Raw genomic sequence first — 9,916 nt, forward strand, 5'->3', positions numbered from 1 at the left:
TCTTCTCTAAATAGAATTTCTTTTTAGGCTTAGCAACCAATGTAAGTAGAAATAGATCTTCTAGTTTCTACTAGATTGAGAGAGATAGAGTGGAGGTGTAGATCGGAGGAAGGTCGGCCTGTCGGTGTCTACTCCGAGTTGTACCTGCGGGATCAAGTCTTCTAACCCGAGGCTTGCTTCTAAGATTCTTCAGTAATTCGACTTCTAATTCTAGTAAGTTCTTGTTTTATTGTTCTTTGGTTTATGAGTTTACTTTAATCCTCTTCCGGTTGAGTATTAGAGTAATCATTGCTAGCGTAAACGTGGTGTTTAGGCTAGGGTACTCATAGATATCCCCTGACTAGCTGGACCGTGGTAGTAGCGAGGAACGTGACATTTCCGAGTTACCTTTGTATCCCATATCTTGTTAGCAGGACGGGTAGGTTTATAGGTGCGGGTCGAACATCCTTTGTGGTGTCTAGATTCCGTAAGCTTCCCCAATAGAACAGTAGATCATCGTTACCAAGGTTAGAACGAGACTACGGTTGCAGTCTTCTCTATACATCGCTCACATCGAGAAACATTCTTTGTAGCCTAAAGGGATAGTAGCAATAGATTTGGTTAGTCAAATGCACCCTTTCTCCCAGTGGTAAAAATATAAATACGATAACTCTGGATAATCTCCCGGGTGAAATGCTCACCGATATCCGTGCGCTTGCGGATCATTTCCTTATTGCGTTACCAAATATCAACAAGCATTTCTGGCGCCGTTGCCGGGGAGAAAGACGGTTTGCTGAGATAACTTTGAGTCTTGCTATTCACTACAAGAATTCTAGGCTTCTATGACAACTAGATTATGACGAATACAGCCTGTTTTCTGTCACTACCTGCCTGTAGTGACGAAGTGACTGTCGTCACAGAAGGTAGGTCACTAATCACCTTCTATGACCACCAGAGGACTTTGTCACTGATACAGTGACAATAGTTCTCATGTCATTGATACAATGACGAGACTAAATCGTCATAACAAATTGAATAGAGTAACACCACATATATGATGACATGGCTAATGATGTGGCAGAAAACATTTGGCCCATTAGGAATGGGCTTTTTTCATTAATTAGGACCAACCTAGTTGGCCCACATGTTGTGCAAAACTTCTTGGCCTAGTTACAAATCGGCATTTTCTTCCTTTAAGCCCAATATTGTTACAATCCAAGCTGGGCTGACCCATTTAAAAAACAGTCACAAACAATATAATAACAATTACTAATTACACAATAATGACCATACATAATGGGTGCTCCAAACATAACATTTCATATATGTATCATAAATGGGCATACAAAATGGCTCCATAAACTAACATACAGTACTAGCTATATTTGTTCACTAAACAAGTTAATTTGTTCCAGCTATTTCTGTGGTCACCCTGCAGCACTAAAGGCAGCTTGCAGCCGCTGGACACGTTTCTGTGGCCACCCTGCGCCGCTGAAGACAGCTTGCAGTCGCTGCAGACCAACTTGTTATTCATGCCTGCAATTAGTAGACACCAATATGATACTGGTGATGCAGCTAGTAGATATATAATACGAAGTGCAGAACTTGTAATATGATACTGGTTATGCAGTCAAGTGCTAAAAAGCAATTTGTAGCAGTCACTAGAACTGTTATCTAAATAGTATATGATTTCCCCCCTACTAGCTGCCATGGTGTAGGTGGATGACTTTGCAATTCATGAAAAAAGCATGCAGATTATTTTAGAGAAGCATAGAGACACATATACTTGGCGCCGGGATCAAGTAACATATATGTGAAGATGACATTCAGCTTGGGATAAAATCAAAGCACATTCACTTAGAAAAAAAATCAGAAAGCAGTAGGTACAATGCTGAAATAATAGCACATCAGATTTGATCGTTACTATCTGAACTCTGAACTGCAACAAATTCAGGTGGTGAAACAATTAATAAATGTACATATACATAAAACAGGCCATCGATCTATGTTGCCCTCTATAGAATGACCATACAACAGAAATCAAGTAATTCTTCTAGTCATGAAGCAACCAAAGAAAGAAAATGAAATTTGTTTTTACTAAGCTATCTACAATTCAAGATGCAGCATATATCCATCTCACGTAAAAGCAGTAGCTTTAGTGTTGCAATTTTAACACATAAATTCAGTTTGCAATAGTATTTAAATTTCTAAAATAGTAGCTTTCAAGGAAAAGCTTGCTGACAGTTCAATCCATGGTGTTAGCTTGTTTCTCACTTACAGGGCAGTAGTGTCTACTATGATTATCTTTTGGCTATCTGAACACTATCACGAAGTTTACTGTTTGCAACTATATACACATGTTATCTTGTCGATATAACATTAAAAAGTATAACAGAGGGTCACTGCTAGTCTGTAGCCTCACCACTTTCCATGGCGTGCATGTTCAAAAAATGCATAGCTAGTCCAAATGGCTTGCAGAAATGAACGGGAGCCCTTCACTTGCAGTTACTGATTATGCTGGTGTTGCAGATGAAGTCAAAGACCTGGACCATGGTGCCATGCCGAAGCACACTGGACAATCTTCACGTCCACTGGGGCAGCATCCACACGCCCGCAACCTGCAACACTGGGCCCTCAAAGCCATGAATGCGCCATGGATCTCGCCAGAGCCATTGTTGCTGATGGCCTTAAGGATGAAGGAGCCAAGTTGGAAACTTCCTAGCGCAGGTCCGGCCTTCTCTCGTGTGGATCTGGGCTGTGCTCGCCGGTGCCACCTCACCACAGCCGGATCCGTCTTCCAGGACCTGCAACACCATCACTGAGGGAGCCGTCAGCGCTACAAGCATCATCCTGTCATCATAGATGGTGTGGACGAGGCTTGGATTGGTGAGCCCTCGCACCGCCCTAGCCGAGCCGCCGACCCTTCACGCCACCATCGCTGAGGAGGCCGGCCTCTCTACTCGATGCGCTGCCAACCATGGCCACCTTGCTCTCCTCCCTCACTGCTAGAGTGCTAGGACTGGGAGATAGGGTGCAGCTCAGAGTGGGAGATGGGGTGCGGTGGCTGAGGCCTTGTTTAGTTCACTCCAAAAACCAAAATCTTTTCAAGATTCCCCGTCACATCGAATCTTACGTCACATGCATGGAGTATTTAATATAGACGAAAATAAAAACTAATTGCACAGTTTACCTGTAAATCACGAGATGAATCTTTTAAGCCTAGTTACTCTATGATTGGATAATGTTTGTCAAATAAAAACGAAAGTGCTACAGTTCCGAAAACTTTTCAGTTTTCGGAACTAAACAAGGCCTGAGGAAAGGGAATTGTGGCTAGGGTTTCGATAGCCAAGTTCTTATATATTAGGCATGGGCGTATTTCTATCCATCCGATCGTAAATCAATGGCTATAAATTTGTGGGCCGAACAGGCCAGTATCAAAAGGCAGTTGGGCTATTGGGCTCAACACCTAATTTTTATGTTTTGTCTTGCTTTTTAGCTATACACGAAGGTGCACGTGGGATTCCAATCTTTGGTGTGCGCGGGATTCCAAATTTTAGTGTGCTCGGAAACCAATTTTGAGGTTGTTTTGCTGCATAGGAAACTTTTATAGTATCATAAGTGACCTTAAATGAATATAAATTAAAAAATTTTAAACTACAAAGTTTTATAACTTTTCTAGATCTATACGTTTTGTTTTTTTAGTTTCTCCATTCGTGGTCATTTGAAAATTTCAATTTTCAAATTTTCCAAAATTAAAACATAATTTTTCTTGACAAAATGACCCCGAATGAAAATGTTGTCAACTACAAAACTCTATAACTTTTCCATATCTACAACTGTCATTTTGGTTGTTTCTCCATCTAAGGTCATTTAAAGAATTTGAGTTTCAAATTTAAGAAATTGAAACGTAGTTTTCCTTGACAAAATGATCTCAAATGAAAAAGTTTTCAACTTTAGAGTTCTATAAATTTTCGAGATCTACAACTTTTATTTTGGTCATTTTGTCATCTGACATAGTAGCAATAACATTGTTCACAAATTTTACACATCCCTCTTGTAGTTTCATAAACAATAAGAGAGATATGTAAATTTTATGAGCAATGTTACTATCATTTTGTCTGATGAAAAACTGACCAAAATAAAAGTTGTAGATCTTGTTGAGTTCTATAACTTTTATGTTCATGATTTTTTCAGCTGAAATCATTTAATGTTTCGAAATGACGTTTGAAATTGTCAATTTTTGAAATTCAAAATTCAAATACATAAAACATAGACACATGAAAAGATAGACAAAATATAGCTGTAAGAACACAATAGTTTGATAGAGCATGATTTTAGAAATTTTTAGGGAAAAATCAATAAATTTGGAGCTAGTACAAGAGAGAAAGGCTAGTTACAAATTTTAGCCAGAGATTAAAAAGTGAAATGAGTTCTTCAACAATTTCAAAATTAAATTTCACATAGCATTTTGATTTAGTAAATAATTTCTAATGAAAAAATTTTGAAAAACAAAGTTTCGTAACTTTACGAGATCTACAAATTTTATTTTGGTCATTTCTCCATCCGAGATTGTTTGCAAAATTTAAATTTTAGTGCTTATACTATTCGGTGTCTATTTATAGGGAGCCGCCCCTAGAGAAAGGGGCATTGCTACCTATCTTTTTAAGTAATAATGTCAGAAGTAATAATATATTATACAATATAAAGAGCATATAAAATTTTAATTAAACATATAAAAAATTTCGGTTTCTTGTCCGGTTCGGTTGCATTGGTTTGCTCATTTGGTTAAGGACATACGAAAATATATTATATAATTATATGAAAACATATAAAAACTTTGGTTGAATATTATTGCAAAATAATAAAAATTAAAGTTGATGAAAATAGATGTTTTCTAGGTCTTAATGAACAAAAAATATTGAACACTTCAATAAACTCAACTATGCTAATGTCCCAGTGGTTTGCCTCCTCCTTTTTGTTCAGGTGGTGCCATGTTCGATTCCTATGTTCTACACATTTGGATAAATAAAATAGAATGATCCAATATGGCAACAATAGTCGCTTGTTGCAGTTGTAAGAGTTCTTTATTTTGAACTTGTGCTTAGTTCGATCCTCATATTCTACATTTTTTTTTCATTTTTTCTAATTAATCGCTTGTTCTACTAGGAGTTCGATTTAATCAGCCGCTTGTTCTACTAGGAGTTCGTGTTCTACTAGGAGTTCGTTCCCTCAAACATCGCAATTTTTTTTTATTTTTTTTTTACATCAGTCACTTGTTCTAGTCTAGTGGGTTAGTGCTCCCTATTCCAGTACTGAATAGAATAAAAGAAGTAGAACCTAGACACCAACAGTCGCTTGTTCTAGTGGTTAGTTTTCTCTGTTTCATTTCAAAGGTCTAAATTTGATCTACATGTGTCTGCAATTTTTTAGAGCTCACGTGGAGTAGGCACACATGATAACAAGATATTTTGTAAAAATAATAGTTCTATAATTTATATCGATCAACTATCATTGGCGACGTGTACTGAGGTAACAAGATATTTTGAAAAAAAATAAAGTTTTATATTTCATGATGATCAACTATTGTCATTGATCTGTCGTTACAAAGCTGATGCAGAGTATACTATGACGATGTTTATGACAGAGACATAACTTGGTCATAAACAGTTGTCATCCTGCGAACAGTCGTCATAAACAATCTCTGTTTGTGACAAATAGGTATTCTGTCATCTGGTATTCGTCACAGAAGCCCAGATTTCTTGTAGTGATTATCTTGTATTATACTTTTTTACTTTTATTCTTTTATCTTTTTATTTTTATCTTTATGGATAACTTAAATTCCATACCTATTATTGAATTCTTTGCACCTTCGGAGACCAGCCATAGACCATGGGAGTCAACAAGTCCTGCCCCTAATTATGCTCTCTGTACGGAGTTGATTGCAATAGGTCAAAACCAACCCTTTTTTATAGCCAAGGTCCTATCTTTTAATCAAGAAGATAATGCACTTTTAGCTACACCTAGGGAATCTGTTAATCTTTCTATAAATTCTGGTTTAGACCTAGCCCTACAAGACCATGTTTTTTCTCGATATTTTCACATTGGTCTTAATCATATATCCTTTGGTAGAGTCTTTCTTTCTTTATCTATTAGTAAAGCAAGGTATGTCTTCATTCGTGGACATCCTTCTTGTACTAGTCTTCATAGAAAAATCTTAGAAATAGAGAAGGAATCATCTCCCAGATGAGGAAAGGAAGTTTCAATCCCATGATTTGGCTATCCAACCCATCCTTGAGCTTAATAATTTCTACTATGCTCTTTCTCTTGAACCTCCCGATAATCCTATGAATCTCTCTAGACATCCCATGCATAAGAAGGAGGATCGAGAAGAGCAACATCAATGGCTAGAGGGCATTAAAAATCCATGTGCTATCACCATTGAATGGATAGATAAAACAGACTTGAGAGACAATCCTAGAGAAATTTTAAGCATTCATGAAGAATCATCCTTGGAGTTTGAGAATGAGAGAAACAACAGTGAGCATGGAAGTTATTTCATAAATACCTCATCAAGTCCTTGCTCATATGAAACATCTCCCCAATCTTTTGGTCTCTCCAACATCACCACATTTGAGATCTCCAATCCCCTCTTCCTTTCTATTTATAAAAACTTTAAAAGGGTGGTTGTCGATGCATTTGTCTATAATAAATATTGCAGATCTCGTTGAGTTGATCTTGATATAGGTCAGCGTCGGAGGGGAAACCACTTCGCCAACATAACTTGATGGTTTCCCAAGGACAGTCTTAGTGTCCTAAAACAAGCACTGATCAGATCGTAACATGAACTTCTAATTATTTGCAACATTGCCTTGTGTATGGAGCATATAAAGATAATTGTAGAAATATTCCTTTGGGTATTCTTACCACTAACCTTTCCAGGATTGGAACAAGAAGATCGGATGAATGACAAGCGCAAGGTATGCCCAACCAATCATCATGCAACATTGAATTAAATTCATCCAATCTTGAATTTTGCAAAATTCAAGCTTGGGGGAGTACTTTACATAAAAACATCCTTTGTCGTGTTGCTATGTTGGTTGTCCTTACCTTTGAGACATGCTTGATTTGTTAAATACTAATCACACTACTTCATCTACACTTGAGTAGATCTCTATAAATGCCATCATGCTACCTATGTTTATCTTAAGTAAGTGTTGGTTTGGAAGTACTGGACATACTTCCATTGGCATTTAAATTAAGCGTGGTGCTTAGGTTAAATAGCCTTCCTTAATCTGATTAGACATGGAGTCTAGTTTGGTTAGTGAACTAAAAACTGCTTGAGTAGGCATTCGTATATTTTGTCGCACTAACCCCTGCAGGAAAACTTTCAATATCAACCTGGAAAGTCCTGAGATACAAACTTACATTGGGGATAAAGGAGACACATGAAGTGTAACAATTTGCACAAGAAAGACATAGCTCATTCATCGTAGAGACATGATCCATGGAACGAGACAAAGAGTGCCACAAACAAGATACACAACCATTACGAATGGGAAGCTTCCACAAGGTAATACTGTACCATCACTCTTTAAGTAAGTAACATCTTAAGGTACTTGACTATCACTTTTATAAGCTTCTCGTTGGTTCTGGAGTTCACATAAAATAAAGAGACAAACATGTATGATTTGTAGCTCCAAATTAACCAACCTAATTAATTCAACATGTTTAGTCCTTTAATATTTGTTCTTAGTACTACCTTCGTGATCCCTCACTCCTAATCATATAAGCTAAAATGTTGCATATTCAATCTTTGGGAAGATATAAAGAAAAAAACATAAACATAGATAGATTATCCTTCCATTAGGTTGAGCCATCTGATCTGACAAATGTTTTAAATGCTACACTCATGAACTTATCACCCATCAACTTTGTCTCGCTCCCTATGCTTAAGGATAGAGAAGAATAAATATACTTTTGGTTCTGTTGGTGTTTTCCACCAACAGGGCCCATGCACTTGATCTCTGCCTTGTCTCTATGAACAGGTACACTTCAAGCAAAACATGAAGGAGTTTTACAACTCCCAGATTCCACCAAGTGAAGGACCTGGATCTACGAGCACAAACACATTGAGCAAGATGCTGCTAACGCCGCACTTCGAATGACTGGGCAAACGAAGAACATGGGTGACACCGTATCAAGAACTGCAGACATCAAGGTCCACACCTAATCAAATGATGCACCTAAAGGATGAAGACGGTGAGAAGTCTTGTCGAGAAGACTTAAAACATTGGATCCTTGTCGGAAGAGCTCAACATCGTCGACTCAAGTCGCCTTTCCTGATCAAGAAAGACGACCCTGGTGTTCCAAGCATCGAGTGCACAATCAATGGATACTCTTTTCAGAAGACACTCTACGACACCGGATCTGACGATAACATAATGGTTGCAGTCACTTATTAGCTCCTGCATGGAACCATACCCCTACAACCAACATACATTCAGCTCCAGATAATTTTCAGGTCATTGACATGGGAGAAGACGAGTAAGATCCACCCACCATCCTTGGAAGACCGTTCCTCAACATTATCAAAGCCATCATCTACGTTGGAATCGGAGAAGTCCACATGCACTTTCCCTCTGAGAAGGTACGCCGCTATTTTATTGACCCTAACTATTTAGTTGAAGACTCGAAGCAGGTCAGGACAAGAAGAAGATAACGCAACCGCAACCAGAGGAGGCAAATCATCAAGAACGGATGGGTAGACTACGAAGGGGAAGTGATAAGGACTGAAGACATACAGCTTGAATAGAACTGTCCTGAGGAGACCGTAACACCGAGTCAGGTGTGGAGAGAGAAGATAGTTATACACGAAGAGGAGGCGCCGCCGGAACCACCGACTACGCCACCCATTTAATCCCAGGACGACTGAGAAAACGGAGAGTCCCATTCGGAGGACTTAAAAACACCGAACACCTTGCCAAGAGGTAAACTTGGTAGTTATCCTTTTCCTTTCAATTATTCAATTATAGTTTCCTTAGTTAAATCAAGTTCATATCATCTCGAAAAGAAAATAAAAATGTTAAAAATAGTAAGCCCCATGTGAGTATGCTCATGGCATAAAACCCATAAGTACATTCACTGTGGTGGCATAAAAATAAAATAAATATTTTTTCTCTATAAAAATGAAAATATAAATAATAAGTGCATGATCCTGCTAAATAAAATTTATTAGAAGGAAGCTCAATATGATAAAGGCAAAGAGATTTTATGCTAACACTTAACCAGTTCCATAAAGCTTTGTTGTCTATTTGAGCTCCACAGGATTCAAGGATAAAAAAAAAACTAGCAGACGGAGGACATCCTAATCGCTGTCAGGGTGCTGCCGACTTTCAAATACACCTCCACCACCTGCTAGCTACATCAGAAGAAATTACGTCAAAATCCAGCTTGGGGGAGAGCACCCCCATTTATCCAGCTAAGTGCTTCTACTCGCGTTTATACTTTACTCAAATAATAAAAAGATGATAGTCATAAAAACCCAAATAAATATTTTGTGCTTTTATATATATCCTTGCTTAGTTTGCTAAATAAATAAAGTTTTCTATGAACCCTTATGATAAGCTCTCACATGGAAATGATGAATAGTTGCTCTACCATGACTAGTTCATAAAATTGAAATCTCTCTCAAGTTTAGGCATGACTGTTGTGAATTAAGATTTGCTCTAAACCTAAACTTGTGGAAAGAGTACTTGATCTAAAGTCTAAGTTGTTAACGGATATGATATGGGAAGGTTGAGCTGTTGTTTATCTGTTCCTAGAGATGCTAGAATTCTAGAGAATTTTATCTTTGAAAAATCTTTAAAATATCACATGATGAGTTCTGTATGATGAGAGTTTAAAATCCTACCACAGCCATATATACATGCTTATTAGA

At 37.7% G+C, this 9,916-nt stretch overlaps 1 long non-coding RNA gene across 1 annotated transcript; it reads right to left on the reverse strand.

Annotated features, from left to right (window-relative positions):
* Window positions 1,220-3,039, reverse strand: LOC110430135. The gene is made up of 2 exons (XR_002447399.1): window positions 2,402-3,039; window positions 1,220-1,515 (listed from the first exon to the last, which is right to left on the reverse strand). It is a non-coding gene; the product is annotated as an uncharacterized LOC110430135 (long non-coding RNA).

This window comes from Sorghum bicolor, chromosome 9 (genome assembly GCF_000003195.3).
Source record: "Sorghum bicolor cultivar BTx623 chromosome 9, Sorghum_bicolor_NCBIv3, whole genome shotgun sequence".
NCBI classification, from domain to species: Eukaryota; Viridiplantae; Streptophyta; class Magnoliopsida; order Poales; family Poaceae; genus Sorghum; species Sorghum bicolor.